We start from the raw sequence: 18,181 nt of genomic DNA, 5'->3' as shown, positions 1-18,181 counted from the left end.
TCATTTTTGCAAAGAACTTACCATTTCAGGATACCTTTTACTTACCTATTTAACATTTATTTATTGAGGATTTACTATGCATGAGTATGCAGTAATGGAAAGACACAAAATTTTCCTACCTCTTAGCATTTACTTTCTCATTGGTGTAATATAGTAAACAAACAGGTAAGTATGATAACTTCAGATAATAATAAGTAGTATGAAGGGAATAAACAGCAGGTTATTATAGAAAAGTAAATGTTAAGCTGAAACTTAAAGATTGAGAAGGAACTCGCTCTGCAGAGTGTTGGAAAAACAGTGTCCAGGCAGAGGGAAGTAAATAAATGAATGCCCCAAGAAAGAAAAACGCTTGCTGTGTCAACAGATCATATCTAAAGTAAAGTGTGAGAGCAGGAGATTAGTATGAGTTGAAGTTGGAAAGAAAGAGTCTGGATTATGTAGAACCTTCTGGGCTATAGTAAGAATAACTCGTCTTTGTTCTGTAACTTACAGCTAAGTTAACTATCATAATATTTCTACTCAAATGGCTACAAAAAGATTCTCTCAGGCCACTAAACTGGTAGGAGTAGCCTGGACTGTCAAAATAGTTAGTAACTGAATTGCTTCCACTGATAATTTTACCTTTAGAGGGTAGTAGAAGCAACTTGGGAAATTGCTACTCTGAACTTAATAATGACCAAGAAGGAAAAATTGGTTGGTAAAGTAGAAGTGACAAGAACCTTGGGGACAGGAAACAATGCTACCCTAGACTTTAAAATTATGACAAAAGAAAATCCTGGGCATATTCAGACAACATTCTTCACGATTTTGAAGAAAAGTTTATTAGTTTGTTTAATAACAAAGTGAAAATGAATGCAGGCCATCAGAACCTACAAAGGAAGACATCAACAGTTTTTCAAAATGCTCCACAAGATGTAATTCTGCTTACATCATACAGAAGAGATACTGATGAGAAAGAATATGGGGGCAAAAACAGTAAAATGATATTTCCACAAAGAAAGCTTTCTGATACATTCAATTTAAAAAGACAAATAAATTAGTGACAGTGATAAAATAGTAGCACTTAAGAATGTTTGGAAGAAGTCTTGTTCACAATTCATTTAAAATTACAAAAATATTAAAGACAACTAAAACAACTTTTTGCTCATTTTTGGAGCAAAAAGACAACCAAAAAAGGAACAGCTTGGGGAAATAGGTATTATGAAAAGAAAATGAAACAACTGTTTTGCACTTGTATTCTCCTGCAAGGTGAATAACCATATGTAAAGGGTAGAATAAATATACCAAAAAGAGGAGGTTGAAAGCCAGAACATAAGATATTTAAAGAGACATAGCAACATCTCAAAATGAGGCCAGTTCTCTTAGACCAGATGAATTATCCAGAGTGGTAAAATAACTTGCAAAGGAATTTGCTGAAGGATGTATAATGGGCATTAAATCTTTGAGAAATTCTGGTGGGTATGTGAGCTTCCAGAAGCCTGGAGAGAAGCTAATGTTTCTCTAATATTCAAAAAGGCAGAGAACAAAGTGAAGAATCCAGAAGACTGTCTTACCTGAAGAACATTTCTAGAACAAGTTATAATGGTATAATTTATAAGCTTTATGAAATAAAGCTGTAATTATTAGGAAATAGTAGCAAGGTTACTAATGGCAAGCGATTTAATGCTAACATATTTTTCCTTCCCTTTTTGCTCTGTGTGCTCCTACCATAGAGGGTTACCTTTCATCCGAAAACCTGGCACATAATAGAAACCAAGTAAATTTTTGTTGAGTGGATAACTAAATTTTCATTCTCAATCTCTAATATGATATCCTCCAATGGGTTTTTCCATACATGGGTTCTGCGCATGCTGTTCTGTCTGCCTGTAAACCACTCACTCTCTTGATTGAAACTCCCTTAAGCCCAACAGCTTTAACCTAGCTAACTCAATTCACCTTTCATGTCTCAAATTCAGCATTATTTATTATGAAATTCTTCTCTAACACCACTCTCCACACAGAAACATAAACATTGGACAGATTCCCCTATTATAGCCTTAGTTCTTCATTCATAATATTTATCACTTTTATAATTGATTAGTTGTCTGTATAATTATTTGTTTAATATTTGTCTTTCTCACCAGACTAAACCTCTATCAGGATGAGAAGCATGTCTGTCTTGTTCATCTCTATACTCCAGGCATCCAGGTCAGGGAAATTTATGGATCATAAGCTCTTTTTAGGGCAGTTTGTGGATGTAGGCAAGGTCTTTTACAGAAATCTCAGAAAAGATAGAGGAATATGAGCTGGTCATGGTTCTGTTAGACTGAATAGCAACCTTGGGTTAAATGACTATATCTGAGGATTAGAGATTAAAGATTCTAAAGCAGTATATATTATGTGTCCAGTGTCACATCACATGATAAAGCAGTGATTCACTACCTCTAGTGTAAATAAGAATCACCTTTGTACTTGCCAAAAAAAGGTAAACTCAGGACCCCAATCCCAGCAATTCAGGTTCATGAGGTTCTCTGTGCTCTGTCCATAGGGACACTTTCTAAGAATTTTGTGGTTTTCAGCAGGGTCTCTGACTGTAATAACACAAGGACATTCTTTCTCATTGATCTTTTTCTCTCAGGCATATTCAGTTACCAACTACATTAGTAAGACTCCATCTTGGTGGTTTTTCTATTTTAAGCTACTATATAAATGACATGCAGGATAAAATTACAGAAAACATTTTACTGTGGGGGGGGGAGAAAAAAATTTACTCTCAGAACAGATTATTTTAAAAAAGCATTTTAGTTTAGAATAGTTTCAGATATACAGAAAAATTGAGACATTAGTAAAGAGAGTGTCCATATACCCATACCCCATTTCCACTACTAATAGCATCATACATTATTATGGTACATTATTCACAATTAATGAACTAATATTGATTATCATTATTAACTAAAGTCTATATTTTATTCATATTTCCTTAGTTTTTAACCTGTCTTTATTGCTGCAGGATCCCATCCAGAATACCACATTTTATTTAGTTGTTATATTCACTTAGGTTCATTTGACTGTGATATTTCTTAGGCTTTCCTTATTTTTTGATGACCTTGACAGTTCTGAGGAGTACTGGTCAGATATTTTGTGAAATGTCCCTCAATTTGGATTTTTCTGATTCATTTTTTTCTAATGATTGGGCTGAGGTTATGGGTTTTGGGGAGAAAGACCACAGAGGTAAAGTCCCATTCTCATCCCATCATATCAGTGGTACATAGGATCAACATGTCTTATCACTGTTGATGTTAACCTTGATCCCTCGGCTGAGGTAGTCTTTGTCAGATTTTTCCACTGTAAAGTTACTCTTTTTTCCCCTGTTTCCTTATTGTATTCTTTGGAAGTCACTATAACAGATCACACTTAAGAAGTGAGGAATTATGTCCCAACTCCTTGAGAGCAGAGTATTTCCATAAGTTACTTGGAATTCCTCTGCTTGGAAAATTTGCCTATTCTCCCCATTTCTTTATTGATTTACTTATTTATATCCATATGGTTCATGGACATTTCATAGCTTGGCTTATAATCTAATATTTATTTATTTATTTGCTCAAGTTGTTCTGGCTTTGACCATTACAAGCTACCTCATCATTGTGGAGTTTTCTGTTGTGTTTCTGAGAAGAAGTCAACCATAATTCTTATACCTATTGCTCTATAGTAAGATTCCCCCACCTCTTCTCCCTGGATATTTTCAATTTCTCTTGATTTTCTGAAGTTTGAATATAATATGTCTCAAGGTGGAGTTTTAATATTTATCTTGCTTTGTAGTCTATGAACTTCCTGGATCCATGGTGTTTGTCATTAATTTTTTCTAATCTTTTTTTTTTTTTTTTTGGCCTTGCAGCACGGCACGCGGGATCTTAGTTTCCTGACCATGGGTTGAACTTGCGCCCCCTGCATTGGAAGCACAGAGTCTTAACCACTGGACCACCAGGGAAGTCCCTGTCATTAATTTTGAAAAGTTCTCAGAAATTATTACTTCAAATATTTCTTCTGCTTTGTTTTCTTTTTCTCCTTCTGCTATTCCAATTACAAGTATGTTATATTTTTTGAAGTTGTCTCATAGTCTTGAATGTTCTGGCCTTTTTTTATTTTTCTTTTTCTCTGTGAATTTCAGTTTGGGAAGTTCCTATGTACCTGTAATCACTAACATAATGAAACACTGACACATTATCTTAAGACATCTGGCTGCAGCATACCCATAGAAAAGATGGGCAGTATAAGTTTAGTCCTTTGTGTTTTCAGGTAATATGTGTTCCATTTATCATTACATTGTTTGCTATTCAATTTGGGAGGATAAAAATACTAATACATTATCAGTATTCTGTATAATCTAATACACAGTTTTTTCCCGTATTGCGTTTTCAAAATCCAGCAGTCATATTTTTTAATCTCCAAATATATTTCTTGCATCTTTAATGACTCCTTACTCTAGTTTTCTTGAATTTTAATACATTTATAGATTATAGGTTTTTTAAAGTTTCTCTATTTTCTTATGAGTAAGTTTATTTTATAGGTGGGTGTTTGTTTTACTTCCTCAGATTAGTCTCAATTGAAAGTGTACACTTTTCAATACATTGGCCAGCTTTTTGGTTTACTTAACCTTAGAGAGGTAAGCTTGTGTTTGAATAATGTTGAGGTTGAGATGAACTGTAAGAAATTGAATGAGTCCCTATGCAAATCATAAAAGCAAGAAAAGGAAAACATAGGTTTATTATAATTTTACTTTGGAAGATTAGTGATCAAGGACATTATATTTGGATGCAATCAGAGCATGGATTTTCTCTTCATTGCTAAAGAGCTTCTCCTCTGTAATTATGGAGTAGTCCTAGCCCTTTTCATAAAATTATTCTCACTGGCTTGACAGCTCTCACCGGGAACGAGGCTCAGCTGCCTCCCTGATTTAGTTAAAAGTGTAATGTGGCAATAATCTGTACAGCAGGTTCCCTCCCCTGTATAAACTCTGGCATCCAGAAAATTTCTGGTGGTATGTTTAATTAGGACCAAGTTATACTTCTTACCAACTGCTCCGCAACCCACACTTTTATCCAGCTCTTGTCATTCAAAATGAGGTAGTGGTAATAATTCCTTCAGTTCTTTCTAAGATAGGCTACAGTTTAATATGCAGTGAATTATGGGGTGACATGGCTTCTCAATACATTCTCACCTCCTCTCTGGCCTGTAGACTCCTCAAATCTTTGAAACAAGAACCATATTCTTTTCCAAGTTTCATTGTTGATACATATTGTTTACTATACTATATTCCCTTGGTAATTTAATGATGATTTTATGAGATAATAATGGTACATGGCTAAAAAAGTGTGGATTTGTATTTTGTACTTTTATTATAATCTATGTTTAAAGTATTAAGTCAATTAACTGCTACCAATCACAAATGTTATATTCATCTAAATTTTACCACAGTGAAGTCCTCTCTCTTTATTTCCTCTGGATGCTTTTGAGATTTTCTCTTTACCTGGTTTTCAGCAGTTTGATTAGTTTAGTTTTCATAAAAGTTTACCCTGCTTGGAGTTTGTTGAGATTCTTAGGTCTGTAGGTTTGTAGTCTTTCTCAAACTTGGGAAATTGTTAGCTATTATTTCAAATTTTTTTCTCTTATTCCCTCTCTTTCTTCTCTCCTTTTGAGCCCACAATTGCATGTATGCTAGACTGTCTGATACTATCCTGTAGGTCACTGATGCTCCGTTCATTTTTTCATCCTTTTTTGTCTATGCATAATGTTGTAGAATTTCTATGGCTCTGTGTTCAAGTTCACTGATCGTTTTTTGTCTTAGTCTTCAGGCTGCAATACAACAAAAATACCATAGACGATTGGCTTAAACAACAGATATTTATTTCTCATAGTTTTAGAGGCTGGGAAGTCCAAGATCGAGACTGGCAGACTTAATGTCTAGTGAGGGTCCACTTCCTAGTTCTTAGATGGGCCTGATATGGTAGACAGGGCAAAGGAGCTCTCTGGGGTCTCTTTTATAAGGACACTAATCCTCTTCTATAAGGGCTTCACCCTCATGATTTAATCATCTTCTAAAGGACCCACCTCCAAATGCCATTACATTGGGGATGAAGATTCACTATATGAATTTTGGGGGGAAATAAACAGCCTATATTATGATCTATTTTATTTTTCATCTCAGATATTGTATTTTTTATGTCAAAAAGTTCAATTTAATTCTTTGTGTTTTTCAGCTGTCTCTTTTTCATGATCATGTTTTTCTATACCTTCTTGTCCATATGGATTGTAATTAAAATAGCTGTTGTGATGTCTTTGTCTGCTAATTCCATCATCTGTGCAATTTCTGAGTTGATTCTAGTGATTTTTTGAAATTCTCTTTGCATTAATTCAATTCCAATATGTCCCCTAAAAATCTCTAACAAAAAATTATTAGAGCCAATTATTCAGACGAGATCGGGTACATTCAGGATGGTATGGCCATAGATGAAGCCAATTATTCATAGTAACCAAAAACTGGAAAACAATCCAAATGGATAGTCAAATTTTGGTATATTTATTCAACAAAATACTATTTGGTAATAAAAGGAAACAAACTGCTGATACACTCAAAAACATAGAAGAATTTCACAGACATATGTTGAATGAACAGAGTCGGACACCATTCAGGGTAGATATAGTCAGAGTAGGTATAGTAAAATTCTATTTACATGCATTTCTAGAACACAGAAATCTAACTTATGAATATAGGAATCAGAGCAATGGTGGTCAGCGGGAAGCAGGGGAGGGGTGATCAACTGGAAGGGAGTAGAAACGGACTTTCTCTGGTGATGTAATTGAACTCTACAATGATTAGAATGTTGGTCACATAGATTTATATACTTGCCAGTTCATCTAATAGTACTCTTAAAATCTGTGCATTTCACTGTAGGTAAAGTATAGCTCAGTTTATAATGTTATAGAAATTATCTGCACTTAAAAGAAATAGTTCAAAAAGTAAAAACAAAACAAAATGAAAAAAATTGCAGACTACAAAGTGTCAGAATCTTAACTATCAGGAAATTTGGGGAATCAATAGGGAAAAGATGCCTCTCTAATAAAAGATTAAGGAAAAACAATAAAAACATGTATTTTCCCAAATAGTAAGTTAAAATGACAATAAAATGCATAAAGAATGGTAAACGCCCTTCGTAATTGGAGAAATGAAATTTTAAATCACAGTGAGATATATTTTTTTGCCTTCCAAAAGTGTTCATTATAAATGTCACATAATTTCATATTTCAATACTTTTCATATGGTAGACCCTCAAGTAGTCAGTGAATGAATAAACTAATGCTAATTTAATTTAAATAGCCCATGCTTAAATTAAATAATATTAAAACACTAAATTATACATTTTTAATTTAAAAAGAAGAATACATCCTTAAGATCTAACAATAAAACATATAGGAGGCAAAGCTATAACAGAAGTATGAATTTCAGAGCTTTCATTATTTAAAAATATAGAATAAAAATAAGTTAAAAACATATTTATCTCTTGTTCTAAAATCACTATAAAATAATCCTTAACAAAGAATATTAAAAGATCAACACAAAAATTATAAATAAATTAATTAAAATAAAGACAAAAACAGAATTGACTGTTATCAGGAGCTGATTCTTTGAGGCAATAATAGTAAAATTAAAAATGTAGTGATAAACCTTATCAAAAAAAAAAAGAAAAACAAGCATAAATAAAATAAATAACACCCTGAGGAGATTATAAATTATAAGAAATACACTGTACACATTTTAATCTAATAAATTTTTAAAAGGATTTTCTTTTAATTATCAAATGTTTCTGAAGAAGAATCAGAAATTTTAAAAATACAAATAATCAAGGATGATAATGAAAAGCTAAAAAACCCCAAAGAGTGAGGAATAAAACTATGAAAATTTACTGAAGACCTAAAAGATCTGGAAAAGGAAGAGATGTATCATGAGATATAGAGGAACAAATAAATAAACCTATGTTTAAATATCACCTCAACCAATGATAAAAGAAATTAACCAAAAACTAATTCTAAAGTTCATTAAAGGAATAAGGTAGGAATTCTATGACAAATATAGCTATAACTTTTTCTAATTAATGAAGAAGGACATGAAAGACAGAAGTTAAAATACATTACAAAGAGGATCCATAAACAGATTTATGTTTATATTTTAATTTAGTTTGTGGTAAAGACAGTATTTCAAGTAAAAATGAAAATGTGGACTATTCTATTACTAGAATTTGAACAACTGGATTTACATATTTAAAAAAAATAGAATAGAACTGTGTGCCTGGGTAAATTCCAGGTTAATTAACACTACAGAAGTCACTGAAGAAAATACAAGTTAATATTGGTAGGGATATTTTCTAAGTAAAACACAAAAGACAAAGGAAAAGACCGACAGATTTTATTTCATAAAAACTAAAGCCTCCCTAAAACAAAATAAATCATAAATAAAGTTAACATTTCAACAAAGTGCTGGGAAAAACTTTGCACCTTATATTACTGACAAAGATTGCTGTCCAGAATATATACAGAGTTCCTAAAGTCAATTTTAAAAAATAAAATAAAATAAAAATAATAGGCAGGATATAAGGAGGCAAGTCACAAAGGATAGTAACAAATGTCTACATAAATATATATAAAAAGATGTTCACCCTGACTAGTTATAAGAAAAATGCAAATTAAAAGGAATTGTTTCTCATAAATTTGACAAGAATTACAGTGACAATATCAAGGCTTGGCAAGTATACAAGAAATAGTACTTTTGTACACTTTTAGTGAGAGTATAAATTGAAGAAACCATTCTGGAAAACAACTTGACAGTTTATCAAAATAAAAGTTTACATATCCATTGTCTCAGCAGTTCTACGTCTCAGAAACAATTCAAGAGAAATATTCACAGATGAGCATCAAAATGTATATAGTAGAATGATTTCTTTCTTGTGATAGTGAAAATTGGAAACCTAAGTGTCCATCAATAAATTATTTTTAATAATATTGTAATGTATTACATGAGTTTTTATTTTTTATTTTTTTAACATCTTTATTGGAATATAATTGCTTTACAATGTTGTGTTAGTTTCTGCCGTATAACAAAGTGAATCAGCTATACGTATACATATAACCCCATATACCCTCCCTCTTCCGTCTCCCTCCTACCCTCCCTATCCCACCCCTTTAGGTGGTCACAAGGCAAGGAGCTGATTTCCCTGTGCTATGTGGCTGCTTCCCAATAGCTATTTTAAATTTGGTAATGTATATATGTCCATGCCACTCTCTGACTTCGTCCCAGCTTACCCTTCCCCTCCCCGTGTCCTCAAGTCCATTCTCTATGTCTGTGACTTTATTTCTGTCCTGCCCCTAGGCTCTTCAGAACCTTTTATTTATTTATTTTTTAGATTCCATATATATGTGTTAGCATATGATATTTGTTTATCTCGTTCTGACTTACTTCACCCGTTATGACAGACTCTCGGTCCATCCACCTCACTACAAATAACTCAATTTCGTTTCTTTTATGGCTGAGTAATATTCCATTGTGTATATGTGCCACATCTTCTTTATCCATTCATCTGTCGATGGGCACTTAGGTTGCTTCCATGTATTGTAAATAGTGCTGCAATGAACATTGTGAATGTGACTCTTTTTGAATTATGGTTTTCTCAGGGTATTTGCCCAGTAGTGGGATTGCTGGGTCATACGGTAGTTCTATTTTTAGTTTTCTAAGAAACGTCCATAATGTTCTCCATAGTGGCTGGGTCAATTTGCATTCCCACCAACAGTGCAAGAGGGTTCCTTTTTCTCCACACCCTCTTTAGCATTTATTGTTTGTAGATTTTTTGATGATGGCCATTCTGACTGGTGTGAAGTGTTACCTCATTGTAGTTTTGATTTGCATTTATCTAATAATTAGTGATGTTGAGGAGCTTTTCATGTGCCTCTTGGCCATCTGTACGTCTTGGGAGAAATGTCTATTTAGGTCGTCTGCCCATTTTTGGATTGAGTTGTTTGTTTTCTTTTTCTTATTGAGCTCCATGAACTTCTTGTATATTCTGGAGATTAAACTTTTGTCAGTTGCTTTGTTTGCAAATATTTTCTTCCATTCTGAAGGTAGTCTTTTCATCTTGTTTATGGTTTCCTTTACTATGCAAAAGCTTTTAAGTTTCATTAGGTCCCATTTGTTTATTTTTGTTTTTATTTCCATTTCTCTAGGAGGTAGGTCAAAAAGGATCTTGCTATGATTTAGGTCATAGAGCATTCGACCTATGTTTTCCTCTAAGAGTTTTATAGTGTCTGGCCTTACATTTAGGTCTTTAATCCATTTTGAGTTTATTTTTGTATATGGTGATAGGGAGTGTTCTAATTTCATTCTTTTACATGTAGCTGTCCAGTTTTCCTAGCACCACTTATTGAAGAGGCTGTCTTTTCTCCATTGTATATTATTACCCCCTTTATCAAAGATAAGGTGAACATATGTGCGTGGGTTTATCTCTGGGCTCTCTATCCTGTTCCATTGATCTATATTTCTGTTTTTGTGCCAGTACCATACTGTCTTGATTACTATACCTTTGTAGTATAGTCTGAAGTTAGGGAGCCTGACTCTTCCAGCTCCGTTTTTCTTTCTCAAGATTGCGTTGGCTATTTGGGGTCTTTTGTGTTTCCATACAAATTGTGAAATTTTTTGTTCTAGTTGTGTGAAAAATGCCACTGGTAGTTTGATCAGGATTGCATTGAATGTGTAGATTGCTTTGGGTAGTAGAGTCATTTTCACAATGTTGATTCTTCCAATCCAAGAACATGGTATATCTCCCCATCTGTTTGTATCACCTTTAATTTCTTTCATCAGTGTTTTATAGTTTTCTGCATACAGGTCTTTTGTCTCCTTAGGTACGTTTATTCCTAGGTATTTTATTCTTTTTGTTGCAGTGGTAAATGGGAGTGTTTTCTTAATTTCACTTTCAGATTTTTCATCATTAGTGTATAGGAATGCAAGAGATTTCTGTGCATTAATTTTGTATCCTGCTACTTTACCAAATTCATTGATTAGCTCTAGTAGTTTTCTGGTAGCTTCTTTAGGATTCTCTATATATAGTATCATGTCATCTGCAAACAGTGACAATTTTACTTCTTCTTTTCTGATTTGGATTCCTTTTGTATCTTTTTCTTCTCTGACTGCTGTGGCTAAAATTTCCAAAACTATGTTGAATAATAGTGGTGAGGGTGGGCAACCTTGCCTTGTTCCTGATCTTAGAAGAAACGGTTTCAGTTTTTCACCAGAGAATGATGTTGGCTGTGGGTTTGTCATATATGACCTTTATTAGGTTGATTTAAGTTCCCTCTGTGCCTCCTTTCTGGACGGTTTTTATCATAAATGAGTGTTGAATTTTGTCAAAAGCTTTTTCTGCATCTATTGAGATGGTCATGTGGTTTTTCTCCTTCAATTTGTTAATATGTTGTATCCATTGATTGATTTGTATATATTGAAGAATCCTTGCATTCCTGGGATAAACCCCACTTGATCATGGTGTATGATCCTTTTAATGTGTTGTTGGATTCTGTTTGCTAGTATTTCGCTGAGGATTTTTGCATCTATATTCATCAGTGACATTGGCCTGTAGTTTTCTTTTTTTGTGACATCTTTGTCTGGTTTTGATATCAGGGTGATGGTGGCCTTGTAGAATGAGTTTGGGAGTGTTCCTCCTTCTACTATATTTTGGAAGAGTTTGAGAAGGATAGGTGTTAGCTCTTCTCTAGATGTTTGATAGAATTTGCCTGTGAAGCCATCTTGTCCTGGGCTTTGTTTGTTGGAAGGTTTTTCATCAGTCTCAATTTCAGTGCTTGTGATTTGGCTGTTTATATTTTCTATTTCTTCCTGGTTTGGTCTCATAAGGTTGTGCTTTTCTAAGAATTTATCCATTTCTTCCAGGTTGTCCATTTTTTTGACATATAGTTGCTTTAGTAATCTCCCTTGATCCTTTGTATTTCTGCAGTGTCAGTTGTTGCTTCTCTTTTTTCATTTCTAATTCTATTGATTGGAGTCTTCTCCATTTTTGTGTTGATGAGTCTGGCTAATGGTTTATCAATTTTGTTTATCTTCTCAAAGAATCAGATTTTAGTTTTATTGATCTTTGCTATTGTTTCCTTCATTTATTTTTCATTTATTTCTGATCTTATTTTTATGATTTCTTTCCTTCTGCTAACTTTGGGGTTCTTTTGTTCTTCTTTCTCTAATTACTTTAGGTGTAAGCTTATGTTGTTTATTTAAAATGTTTGTTTTTTCCTGAAGTAAGCTTGTATAGCTATAAACTTCCCTCTTAGAACTGCTTTTTCTGCATCCAATAGGTTTCAGGTCATCGTGTTTTCATTGTCATTTGTTTCTAGGTATTTATTATTTCCTCTTTGATTTCTTCAGTGATCTCTTGGTTATTTAGTAGTGTATTGTTTAGCCTCCATATGTTTGTACTTTTTACAGCTTTTTCCTGTAATTGATATGCAGTCTCATAGCATTCTGGTCGGAAAAGATATTTGATATCATTTCAATTTTCTCTAAATTTACCAAGGCTTGATTTGTGACCCAGGATATGATCTACCCTGGAGAATGTTCCTTGAGCACTTGAGAAGAAAGTGTATTCTCTTGTTTTTGGAATGAATGTCCTATAAATATCAATCAAGTCCATCTTTTTTAATGTGTCATTTAAACTTGTGTTTCCTTATTTATTTTCATTTTGGATTATCTGTCCATTGGTGAAAGTGGGATGTTAAAGTCCCCTACTAGGATTGTTTTAATGTTGATTTCCCCTTTTATGGCTGTTAGCATTTGCCTTATGTATTGAGGTGCTCCTATGTTGGGTGCATAAATATTTACAATTGCTATATCTTCTTCTTGGATTGATCCCTTGATCATTATGTAGTGTCCTTCTTTGTCTCTTGTAATAGTCTTTGTTTTAAAGTCTATTCTGTCTGATATGAGAATTGCTACTCCAGCTTTCTTTTGATTTCCATTTGCATGGAATATCTTTTTCCATCCCCTCACTTTCAGTCTGTATGTATCCCTAGGTCTGAAGTGGGTCTCTTGTAGACAGCATATATACGGGTCTTGTTTTTGTATCCATTCAGCCAGTCTATGTCTTTTGGTTGTAGCATTTTATCCATTTACATTTAAGGTAATTACCGATATGTATATTCCTATTACCATTTTCTTAATTGTTTTGGGTTTGTTATTGTAGGTCTTTTCCTTCTCTTGTGTTTCCTGCCTAGAGAAGTTCCTTTAGCATTTGTTGTAAAGCTGGTTTAATGGTGCTAAATTCTCTTAACTTTTGCTTGTCTGTAAAGATTTTAATTTCTCTGTTGAATCTGAATGAGATCCTTGCTGGGTAGAGGAGTCTTGGTTGTAGGTTTTTCCCTTTCATCACTTTAAATATGTCCTGCCACTCCCTTCTGGCTTGCAGAGTTTCTGCTGAAAGATCAGCTGTTAACTTTATGGGGATTCCCTTTTATATTATTTGTTGATTTTCCCTTTCTGCTTTTAATATTTTTTCTTTATATTTAAACTTTGATAGTTTGATTAATATGTGTCTTGGCATGTTTCTCCTTGGATTAATCCTGTATGGGATTCTCTGTGCTTCCTGGACTTGATTGACTATTTCCTTTTCCATATTAGGGAAGTTTTCAACTATAATCTCTTCAAATATTTTCTCAGTCCCTTTGTTTTTCTGTTCTTCTTCTGGGACCCTTATGATTCGAATGTTAGTACTTTTAATGTTGTTCCAGAGGTCTCTAAGACTTTCCTCAATTCTTTTCATTCTTTTTTCTTTATTCTGCTCTGTGGTAGTTATTTACATTATTTTATCTTCCACGTCACTTATTTGTTCTTCTGCCTACGTTATTCTGCTATTGATTCCTCCTAGAAAATTTTTAATTTCATTTATTGTGTTGTTCATCATTGTTTGTTTGCTCTTTAGTTCTTCTAAGTCCTTGTTAAATGTTTCTTGTATTTTCTCAATTCTGCTTCCAAGATTTTGGATCATTTTTACTATCATTACTCTGAATTCTTTTTCAGGTAGACTGCCTATTTACCCTTCATTTCTTTGGTCTGATGGGTTTTTACTTTGCTCCTTCATCTGCTGCATATTTCTCTGTCTTCTCATTTTGCTTAACTTACTGTGTTTGGGGTCTCCTTTTCGCAGGCTGCAGGTTCGTAGTTCCTGTTGTTTTTGGTGTCTACCCCCAGGGGGTAAGGTTGGTTCAGTGGCTTGTGTAGGCTTCCTGGTGGAGGGGACTGGTGCCTGTGTTCTGGTGGATGAGGCTGAATCTTGTCTTTCTGGTGAACAGGACCATGTCCAGTGGTGTCTTTGGGGTGTCTGTGACCTTATTATGATTTTAGGCAGCCTCTCTGTTAATGGCTGGTGTTGTGTTCTTGTCTTGCTAGTTGTTTGGCATGGGGTGTCCAGCACTAGAGCTTGCTAGTCGTTGAGTGGAGCTGGGTCATAGTGTTGAGATGGAGATCAGTGGGAGTGCTCTCGCCGATCGATATTACATAGGGCTGGAAGGTCTCTGGTGTTCCTATGTTCTGAACTCATCTCTCCCATCTCAGAGGCTCAGGCCTGACACCTGGCCGGAGCACCAAGACACTGTCAGCCACATGGCTGAGAAGAAAAGGGAGAAATAAATGAAAGAAAATACATAAATAAAATAAAATAAATAAGGTTATTAAAATAAAAACAATTTTTAAGTAATAAAAAAAAAGAGGGCAACCACAACAATAAACAAATCCACCAAAAATAACAAGCGCTAAAAACTATACTAAGATACACATAAAAGCAGAAACTAGTCAGTCACAGACAGCAAACCCCAAGTCTACATTTGCTCCCTAGGTCCACTGCCTCAATTTTGGGATGATTCGTTGTCTATTCAGGTATTCCACAGATGCAGGGCACATCAAGTTGATTGTGGAGATTTAATCCGCTGCTCTTGAGGCTGCTGGGAGAAATTTCCCTTTCTCTTCTTTGTTCACACAGCTCCTTGGGTTCAGCTTTTGATTTGGCCCCACCTCTGCATGTAGGTCACCTGAGGGCATCTGTTCTTCACCCAGACAGGACGGGGTTAAAGGAGCAGCTGATTAGGGGGCTCTGGCTCACTCAGGCCGGGGAGAGGGATGGTACGGATGCGGGGCGAGCCTGCGGCGGCAGAGGCTGGCGTCACGGTGCGCTGTGAGTTCTCCCAGGGAAGTTGTCCCTGGATCACAGGACCCTGGCACTGGCGGGCTGCACAGGCTCCTGGGAGGGGAGGTGTGGATAGTGACCTGTGCTCGCACACAGGCTCCTTGGTGGCAGCAGCAGCAGCCTTAGCATTTCATGACCATGTCTGTTGTCCGTGCTGATAGCCGTGTCTCACGCCCATCTCTGAAGCTTGTTTAGGCGGTGCTCTGAATCCCCTCTCCCCGCGCACCCCAAAACAATGGTCTCTTGACTCTTAGGCAGTTCCAGACTTTTTCCCGGACTCCCTCCCAGCTAGCTGTGGAGCACTAGCCCCCTTCAGGCTGTGTTCACGCAGCCAACCCCAGTCCTCTCCCTGGGATCCGACCTCCGAAGCCCGAGCCTCAGCTCCCAGCCCCCGCCCGTCCCGGCGGGTGAGCAGACAAGCCTCTCGGGCTGGTGAGTGCTGGTTGGCACCGATCCTCTGTGCGGGAATCTCTCTGCTTTGCCCTCTGCACCCCTGTTGCTGCGCTCTCCTCTGTGGCTCCAAAGCTTCCCCCCACCACCCCCTGCTTCCACCAGTGAAGGGGCTTCCTAGTGCATGGAAACTTTTCCTCCTTCACAGCTCCCTCCCAGAGGTGCAGGTCCTGTCTCTATTCTTTTGTCTTTGTTATTTCTTTTTTCTTTTGCCCTATCCAGGTACATGGGGAGTTTCTTGCCTTTTTTGAAGTCTGAGGTCCTCTGCCAGCATTCAGTAGGTGTTCTGTAGGAGTTGTTCCACATGTAGATGTATTTTTAAATGTATTTGTGGGGAGGAAGGTGATCTCCACATCTTACTCCTCCACCATCTTGAAGGTCCTCCCCCTACATGGCTTTTTAAATGAATGAGATAGACTTTTATGTACTTGTACAAACCCTCAGCCCTACCCTATAAAAATGGAAGTTACAAGATACAAACACTAAAGGTCAAAGTATCAATTTCCATCTAATAGAAATCCCAGAAAGAAAAAAATAAATAAGAAAATGGAGAGGAGGGACTCCCCTGGTGGTGCAGTGGTTAAGAATCTGCCTGCCAATGCAGGGGACCCAGGTTTGAGCCCTGGTCTGGGAAGATCCCACATGCCACGGAGCAACTAAGCCTGTGTGCCACAACTACTGAGTCCACGTGCCACAACTACTGAAGCCTGTGCACCTAGAGCCCATGCCCCAAACAAGAGAAGCCACTGCAATGAGAATCCCGCTCACCGCAATGAAGAGTAGCCTCCGCTCGCCACAACTAGAGAAAGCCCACAAGCAGCAAAGAAAACCCAACGCAGTCAAAAATTTAAAAAGGAAAAGATAATGGAGAGGAAAGAACTACAGATATAATAGTCATGAAATCTTCATAACTAAAGAAAAATACATGCCCTCAGGTGAGAAGCCTCATAGAGTACAAAGCAGACCAGAAAACATAAAATAATACATATTTATAAATAGTACAGAAATATTTTAAAACATTAAACACAGAGAAATTCTCAACATTTGTAGGATAAAATGGTAATGTTAAATTTGAATCATTGGCCTGAGGTTCCCAAAGAGCAACATTGGATGTAAAAAGGTAAAAGACTAAAGTACTATACAGAGGATAAAGTATGGATTATTTTGTGAAGGATGTTGAAATAATTGGTTCACTATACTATGTAAAACACAAAGGAATTACGACTCTTCACAGAAATAAGCTCCATGGATCGAAGATACATTGCTAAAAGAAAAGCAGAATTAGTGGAAAGTGTACTCTAACATCTTTTCTCTCTCTATGGAGAATGACTTTTTTTTTTCTTTTTTTTTTTTTTTCACACACACACAGTGTATTTTATTTTTACAAGAGATAAATAGACTGACACGAAGCATTGTACATGGATGACCACAACAAAAGTAACAATGAATGCAATTACCAAACCTGAAACACACTCATACTATGTCATAATATTGACATTCAGTCCAGTAATCCTCCACTGTAACAGCTCCTTTACTTTGCAGTGAAAATTGATTTGTATATTCTTTGCCTCTGAGTCCCTGTGGGATTTTTTTTTTTAATTCAGACAGAAAGTCACAAAAATTATACTCATCCTCATCAGTTCACTCAGTCCCATGTAATTAAATTTTTTTTTTCATCTTGATCTTTTGTTAGCACTTTTTTGAGTTCATCAGTTTTTCATTAGAGTTCTGAAAATGCTTATTCATTCAGTTCAGCAGTACAGTCAGTTACCAGAAACCTGTACTTGTCAGAGTCTTTTCCATGAATTTCTTGAAGATGAAACCCTTTAATAGGAACATATTTGCAAAAGCATCAGAGTATACCCAGAACTGTCTGTAAATGAGAAAAGACTTAAAAATGACCACGGTTAAAGATTTGATGAAAGTTCATAATAATGCAGTTGACAAGAAAATTAGTTATTTCTGAGATATACATTTTAAAGTAATAACTAGGATTATTACTTATAACATTATACCAGAACATATAAGATTTTTAGAAATTTCATGTAATGTCTGAAACATTTATATTAACATATTTCCATACATATTTCCATACAAATACAAATATAAGATTTTTAGAAATTTCATGTAATGTCTGAAACATTTATATTAACATATTTCTATGGAGAATGACTTTTAAATAAGACCAAAAGGCATTAATGAGGTAAAGAAAAATCACGTATAATATTACATCAAAAATAAAGATTTCCTCAGACAAGGCCCCCTCAGATAAAGTTAGCAGTAAGAGGGTATTTGCAACATCCAAAAGTGACAAAAGGATTAAGATCTGGAATATCAAGGAAGTCTTAAAAATTATCAAGAAAAAAGGAAACCAGTAATAACTTATAATGTAAAATAATATGGAAAAAAATTATATATCTGGATCACTTTGCTGTACTTCTGACACTAACACAATATTGTAAGTCAACTAT

This window comes from Balaenoptera acutorostrata, chromosome 11, assembly GCF_949987535.1.
Source record: "Balaenoptera acutorostrata chromosome 11, mBalAcu1.1, whole genome shotgun sequence".
Classification (NCBI taxonomy): Eukaryota; Metazoa; Chordata; class Mammalia; order Artiodactyla; family Balaenopteridae; genus Balaenoptera; species Balaenoptera acutorostrata.
This window is presented reverse-complemented; position numbering follows the sequence as displayed.